At 39.7% G+C, this 8,398-nt stretch overlaps 1 protein-coding gene across 4 annotated transcripts in view; it reads right to left on the bottom strand.

Moving 5' to 3' along the window:
- arsj (arylsulfatase family, member J) overlaps positions 1-8,398 on the bottom strand; it is a 53,859-nt gene that overhangs the window by 40,116 nt on the left and 5,345 nt on the right. For all 4 annotated transcript variants that reach the window (XM_025057096.1, XM_025057107.1, XM_025057114.1 and 1 more), the window contains exon 2: positions 6,382-6,522. The gene's annotated coding sequence lies outside the window, so the exon portion shown is untranslated. The remainder of the gene's footprint in view (positions 1-6,381; positions 6,523-8,398) is intronic.

The raw sequence follows: 8,398 nt of genomic DNA, 5'->3' as shown, positions 1-8,398 counted from the left end.
TCTGTGTATGTATAAAGGTTTATGAATGGGGAAAACTTTTTTTTATTTTTATCAAAACTCCATACAGCAAAGTAAACAGCCCGTCGTCTTTGCATTTCACTTGCAGCTACACTCCTCGGCAGAAAACTGTCCCTCCATCCCAGTCTGTGCTCCATCTTCCCGATGAAGCTCACCAGAGACTGTGGTGTTCACAGCAGCGACTGCTCAGTCCCTGGGGAAGCATCTGTTTTCACCTCCCCGACTTCAGCCCAGGCTGCACAGAGACGCTGTTGTGTGGCATATGTTTTGGGGCTGCAGCTGTAGCTGCAGCTTCAGCGCAGACAGAAACTCTGTGAGAGATATGAACGAGAGAGCATGCACCTAGCAGCGACGACCGTATGCTGACAAAGCTATAAACTTACATGTTGTCGCAAAGGTGTGTTTATAAAAAAATATCTGAGTCATATCGACACTTTTTTGCAACCGAGCACGGTACAAATACAACCAGGTTCTTGGTGCTGTGTATTTACCACAACGACCCAGCAGGAGTCACTGAAGCCAGAAGAGACAAATATACATATTCAAATACAAATATTCCGTTACTTGCTAATACAGGAGAAGACATATCTGCATAAGAGACTACAGGAGGATAAACAGCCCACAACTCCTGAATCTCTGATTGGTGGAAACTCAATGTCTCAGCAACTCCTGAATCTCTGATTGGTGGAAAATCAATGTCTCAGACATAGGCATATATACGTATATGTATATATACTGTATATGTAGATATATATGTACTGTATATACAGTGGAACCTCGGTTATCAAATGCCTCCCTTTTTAAACAATTCAGTTTTAACCAAATTTTGCCCCGGTTTTTGTACCATAACTACAGAGACATTGCTTCTGGGCAAAAGCGCCATACCACACAAGCAGCAAGTGATCACTGGGTGACTGATTGTGTGGCGTCAGTCTTGCCTTAGCCGATAAACACTAGGAACTGTTGTCTGATTTTTATGGTATTTCATAAATCACCATGGAAAAGAAAAATAGTACGAACAACAATAGAAGTGAAGAAAGATTATACGAAAGCATGAGAATGTCACTTGTGTTTCAGGTCTGTCTTTACAGTATCCACCCATCCATCCATTTTCATCCGCTTATCCGTTACCAGGTCACGGGGGCAGCAGTCTCCTTGACCACCACCCAAATCACACTGCACCGTACCTGAACCTTCCTGCAGGTGGTGAGTCCACTGGAAGGTACCAACCACCCTAACTGGGATTTGATCTTGCCCAGGAGGTGAACCCTGGGGTTCCACACCAATGACAGAGACATTGCCTCTGGGTCTTTACAGTATGGCTTAGCAAAGTTGTTGATTTGTAGCGTCATTAAGCACAAGGAAGCAATAAAAGAAACTAAAGTTGTCAAAGGAGTGACTGTGATCACCAAGCAAAGATCTCAGACTTTAGAAGAAGTGGAAACGTTGCTACTGATTTGGATATATATAAACATATACATATACAGTATGTGTGTGTATATATATACATTTATATATATATACACATATATATATATATGTGAAAGGAAAGGTCTACAGGAGCGGAGACGTGGGGTATCAAGAAACCTCAAGAGAACAGGCTGGATGTGTCAGAGATGAGGATGCTACGCTGGGTAAGTGGACACGATGGACCATGTGGACAACACCAACATAAGAGAGAGGATGAAGGTGACGGAGATGTGAAGATCATGTGACAAGGAGAGTGCCCAAGATGGAGGTGGAAGGACGAAGGACTGTATAAGAAAAGACCTGGACGAGAAGCGACTAGTGGAAGAGGATGTGGCTGACTGACAACGCTGCAGCAACGGCGACCCTACTTGTAGTGGGACAAGCAAGGGAAAGAAGAAGAAAATATATGTGTGTGTCTACATATATATATATATATATATTTAGAATTGTCTTTTTTTATTGCTGCAGGCGAAACCATAGTCATTTAGTCATAGTTGATTGACATTTTGACATTTGCACATTTTACTGTATCTACTATTTCCAAACTCGACAACTGATGGTCCATGTGTTGAAAATGTGTACCAAATATTGCCAGCCAAAGCATACAAAAAAGACACTAACGTTTCACTGATTATTTACTGCAGCTTAGAAGTAGATCCACAAACAGTCAAAATATAATCCAAAAAGATTTGAGACATTACAAAAGAAAAACAGTATGGGAATTCTGTATTGAAATTAAATGAATTCAGAAACACACACAAATAGAGGTCTCAGTTTTGACTAAATATTTAATATTTATGTATTATATATTTATATATATATTATATATATTACATTTTATATTATGATATTACTATTAAAGTTTTAAAATCTTGAGAAAAAAGTCCTAACATTGGGGGAAACAAAATAGGTCACTACAGCTGTAATGGAGCCCAGGCTGACCAGGTGTGAGGGTCGGTGTGCAGAGTTGAGGGGGTAATTACACCTCCCCTTCTCTTAATAACGCCCCCACCTTTACAAAGAAAGCCCACAGTGAAACCACTGGGCTATTTTTAGCCACCCCAGCGCGTGCTGGTTGAGGTGGGAGGCGCGTTAGGTTGGGACGGCGATGCGGCCAGCGTGTGTCCGCGTGCGCACGACAAATAAATGAGCAGTGTTTCTGTGTGGCACACTGACTTTCTTTCACCATACATGAACTGTGCTGAAAAGAGCTTTTTCTTACTGCTGCACCTACACTCACTGGATACACAACACCGTAACGATAGCATGAGTGTGAGTGTGTGAGTGTGCGTTATGTTGTATCTGTGGACATATGGTTAAGTCATTTGGCTGAAAAAACACATGACATTCGTAGAGGTAAACCACAGGAAGCCTGTGCCAGCATGAAACAATAATAACATCAATATTTAATATTGCATTTTAACGATTTATTATTAGTTTTTTTTTATTTCAATGGTCATTTTTTATTATCAGTTGTTTTAAAATAATATTCAAAAAATATTTTTAAATTAATCTGATTGATCACAATAATGATTCATTAATAACGATTCATCTTAGTTATTAGCCATGAATAATATGATCATTTTAAGACTTGTTGTAAACCTTAGTTATTAGCCATGAATAATATGATTATTTTAAGACTTGTAAATGTATGTGTTTCACACCTGTTTGTATTTGTAACCAATCAAAAATGATAAAATAAATAATATGGAAAAATGGCAAGAAAACTATGGAAAATCATATGTCAGAGTTGGTGGATTTGAGTCATTTCTGTACATGCTAACGTCGCATCAAGAATTTCTTTCATAGCTTTGGTGCAGCCTTCCCACAGTGTGTGCAAATAACATGTGCATCCACTGTGTTAGAGCAAAAACAAATGAATGGACGATGGAATTACTCGATACACAGAGTTCCTCCTGCTGGATGAATCATCTCAAAATGTATCAGTAATATTATCCATCCATCCATCCATCCATTTTCATCCGATTATCCGTTACCGGGTCACGGGGGCAGCAGTCTCCACCCAAATCACGCTGCACCGTACCAACCCCCCTGAACCTTCCTGTGGGTGGTGAGTCCACTGGAAGGTACCAACCACCCTAACTGGGATTCGAACTTGCCCAGGAGGTGAACCCTGAGGTTCCACACCAATGACAGAGACATTGGTCTCTGGGCCAAAGCGCCACTACTAACATTATTATTATCATTAATATTATATTTATTGCAGGAGCTTCACTTTACAAAAGTGAAAACAGCCAAAAGAACTGTTCGAAAGACGTCACAGTGGCCTGAAAAATGTACAGTGAACACCACCTGGTTGGAAAGGGGGGAATATTCCTAGCGTTTGACCATGAGCACAGTGAAGCAAAGGAACCATTTAAGGTAAATCAGTATCCTTTCAGTTACTGCGTCTGCTCCAGACATACTGCACAGTACATGTAAGTTTCTTTCTTTAATACCTGGAGCTGTATTTCGAGACATGCCCGTGTACAAAACGAGTTAAGAGTTCATTCCTAACTTGGGACGGCAATGTTAAAAATGTGCGTATTAGTGGAACCAGATGTTATGCGTTGCGTTCAGTGAAGTCATAAGCAGGCGGAGGTGATCATTTTTTTAATCACGTTGAGTGGACAGTCGTTGAACAGCAAAGATATTACAATTTAAATGTCTTGTTTTGTTCCACTGACATACAGTACTAGATCCAACAACTATAGTTGTTTGTTTGGTTGTAAAAAGAAAACAGCAATAAAAAAAAAAAGAAGTAAATATGCAAATGTATAAAGTTATCCAGCAATGGTTGGATGGCAAACATTATGCGATTTCTCTTCAAAGCACGATTTTATTCATTGCTGCCAGGGGCAACTTAATGGTTTTCTGAAGTCTGGCCACATAAACATCGCTACATGTTTGGGCCAAGGCTGTTATTAACTAATGGCAGCACAATGAGAGATCTGGCCATCCATATGCTGGCAGTGTAACTAAACAAGGCCAGCTGCCTTACTTTTCCACATAATGTGTGTGTGTGAGAGAGATAGAGTGCCCTGACAATTGCGTCAGTGCCACAGGGAGTGAAGGATGTGACAGATTTGGGGTTGTTTTTTTTTTTTTTTTAAATCCATCCGTCCCAGTTCTCAGAGCTGAACAGATGCGTTTGTCATGAAACTTCTGTCAAGGTCAACAACACACTTGAGTGGTGTACGTATAAATCAGTTACCTAATCCCAAGGAAGTATGCAGATATGAAATACATGGGAAATGTGATGACCAGAAGTGGTGGGAAGCTGTTCCAGCTGTTAAGGAAAGATATGGACGGACAGAGTTTGAAATGTCACAACAAAGGTCGTAGTCGCACACACACACAAATATCCAATATGGAATTGAGTGGTCGGAGTAGCGTGGTCTCAGGTAGGAATTACCCAATACACAGTACTCACATACAATGTACTAGGTTTGCTGGGATTCTTCATTCACGTAGTAATTTAACCGTTTCAAGTTTTAAGGCAAAGCGGTTAAAAGGTAGGGTTGCGGGTTCAAATCCTAGCCCTTACCCCCGTACCCTATCCTGTAGTCCTTGCATACGTGTAATGAATATACTAGAATTTTCCACTCAATTAACCTGCTCTTAGGTCATATGGTTAATCATACCGGCTAAAAAAGGGATGTCAAATATAAGGACGGCAGGCCAAAACCGGCCCATTAAGGGTTTCAATTCGGTCATTTGATGGATTTTAAAGTAATTTAAAGTTATTAAATAAAATAAAAAGAAATTGCATATACACTAAGGAGAAAACATAGACTTATTAATTAATTAATATAGCATCCATGCAATGACAAAAAGATTTCGTGATAGAACAAACGATATCTTGCTAAATGTAAATTAGTCACAATGAAATACTCTGTAGAATATAATTTTTAATTATTTTTGATCATTTAAAGAAATTATTTATATTTAGGTCTTGAAAAAAAAAGTTTCTTACGATTTGCCATTGCGTGCGAGGAAACAGGCAAACACTGTCCAAAAATCACCAAAACTCACAAAATCGGAACCAGAAAATCGAAACAGGAGCAGGAACATCACAATAAAAATGATCCCACAAAGACAGAGCGAGGGACAAAGGTATACTGTATACCAAGGGCACCAGGTGACACCAGGTGACACGAGTGAGACTAATGACAGTCACAGGTGAGTGTGATGACAATGATTAACTCCACCTACAGAAGGACAGGAAGACAGACCTCACACATTTACTCTACAGCATGTACTTGAAGAGTCATGTTCTGCACATGTTGTTTGTGTTTACAGTAGCTCACGACTACAATATCTTGCTATTGAGCCACTCAGAGTACCGTGACATTCATAACGTCCATCCGTCCGTCCCACTGCATTTTACTAATACTGGTCGAAAGACACATCCGAGCAACACTGGGTGAAAGGTGACAGAGTTCCTAGACGGAATACAGCTATTGCTTTACTCATCTTCATTCGACGAATGAGGAGGAAGATTAAATCAAAAGTCAATGTGAAATAATGAGACCCAGGCTTTAAAGAAATTAAAAACAAATGTAGATAATCAGAGAGAAACACAACAAGAGCACAAAGTTTAAACCAAAGAGAGGCACTGATGAAAAACACACGAAATAAAATCTTTTTCAAATCAACTCGGTGTTGGTTTTTTATCTTATCTCTTATTTTTTTTTTTCTGTTATTGATGTTTACCCTGTAGAGATTGGCAGATCACCAGCATCCACAAAAATACAAGAGAAAGCATACCAATGTTCACATCTACTTTTTTGCAAAGACCAAGATCACTGTGATATTGATGAAAGATATTGCCAAAGGGAAGCAGACAGATGATGTAACAGTGGGGCCCCAGGACTGAGCCTTGTGGCATACCTGTGTTAACAAGAGATGATCTTGCGATCTCAGAGTGCTTTCATCTTGAGCAGTAAAGATTTATGCCAGGGGTTCCAAACATATGGCCCGCAGGCCAAAACTGGCCCGTCAGGAGGTTCAATCCGGCCCACTTGATGAATTCTGAAAGTGGAACAGACAAAGAAAAGAAACCAGAAAAGTCATTGATCACTAGCGGTAAGAACTTCGTTAGCCCGTAAAAACCCATAAACTAGCCTCATCGTTGTTTAAGCCGCAGGGTTCAAAGGGTGTGAAAAAAGTTGTGGTTTATAGACCAGAAATTACACTACAAAACTTCTGATCTCATGCTAATTGTTTAATTGTCCTGTGGCCACTCTATTAAGAATGTCTAAACATTCCACTGGGTACAACCCGTTTTTGAATTTGCACACTCTGTGAACTCAGTGAATCTGATGCAACCTACTCAAACCTGGCAGAGTGCAACATGCACGTGTGAGCTGAGTGCAGGTGAGGTATTTAAACGCAGCTGCAGCCGGACTTGTTTGGATGACACCGACCGCTTTGTTTATGGTGCACAAATGTACTGTAGAGCTTCAGGACCGAACGGCAATAAAAGTGTTTTCTCCCTCTCTCTGCAGCTGTTGTTCGAGTTGTTTGTTAATGTTATAGCTCATGGACATTTATGGACCTCGTCCATCCTTGGAGAGATGTTTGCATTCGCAGGGAGGAGTCACCGTGGGTGGACACGGTGCAGGTGGTTTGACAGTGAGCGAGTGGCTCCATGTGCTCTCTCTTCCCACCCACCCGCCCATTCTTGAATAAACCGTGTTTACTCTGGAGGGTTTCTATCTGTGGATGTTTGCTTATTCTCTAATGGGGTTGTAGGCCCTCGTAAAAACTGCACTTGTAAAAATGAAAGAATTTTGCATCTTTAAGTGCAAACAGACATGTAACAAGGAAATTACGTGAGTGGGATCAAACTGACGGAATTGGACGTGGCTTCGCTTTGGCCAACGGCTCTCACGTAGAGTACATCAAGAGATTGTTTCCATATGATGACATGAAGGCTGCATATGGAGAGAATCACGCGTTTGTTTGTGTAGTAATAATTGGCTCTAAGCAGGTCTAGAAGGTCAAGTTTTACATATGGAAAGTTTGAAAAAAGTGAAATCCATACATACTTTAGTGCTAATGTAAAATACTGAATTTTGTATTTATGACACTGACATATCTGACATTTATGACACATCAAGTTTTGACGTGCCACCGTATATTAATCTTGGATGACTAATACAGGGGCTTTACGTTTTAATTTACGTCAGAATTCAATTCCTATGGCGCGCGGTAACTACATTTTTACCATAAGTCGGAACTTACGTACTGTAGATAAGTAACTATGTCACATCATAATCTAGGAAAGGGGTGTCAAACTCAAATTCACAGTGGGCCAAAATGAAAAACTTGAACGAAGTCGTGGGTCAAACTTTGTTGGCAATTGTGCATATTTCCCCATCTCTCTTTAGTTTTGCAAAAACATTGAATCTGGATCAGCCAAACAACAGAGAAATTAAATTTGAATTTTTTTTTTTTACTGTAAATATTTTTTTTCAGGCCAACAACAACAAAACAAACAAAATGAAGAGAGTTTGACAGGTGTGATCTAGGACATAAAAAAAAATCAGATGAGTCTGATTTACGCTTGGGAGCCATAATGAAGGGAAAACAGTTCTCAAAAATGAAAGAACGAATGAAATGAAAGAAATGAAAGAATAAAAGAAAACAATGCAAGAGCGCGAATGTATGACAATCCGATTTACACTGTACAAGAGGCGAATGTAAACAAAGCTGTCTTCAGCATATAGCGCCGTGTAGCAAAATATTCGTCCACTTTGATCGCCAACTAGTCCCCATGCGAAATCTGTTTTAACTTTACATTATGTTTATGTAAACTATGTATAGAACCTTTTACTGTAAATGATTATATTTTATATTTAAATAGCATATTTTCTGGACTATATGTTTTTTGTAGTTTCGCTAA

Source organism: Cynoglossus semilaevis, chromosome 1, assembly GCF_000523025.1.
Source record: "Cynoglossus semilaevis isolate Cse_v1.0 chromosome 1, Cse_v1.0, whole genome shotgun sequence".
NCBI classification, from domain to species: Eukaryota; Metazoa; Chordata; class Actinopteri; order Pleuronectiformes; family Cynoglossidae; genus Cynoglossus; species Cynoglossus semilaevis.
This window is presented reverse-complemented; position numbering and strand designations above follow the sequence as displayed.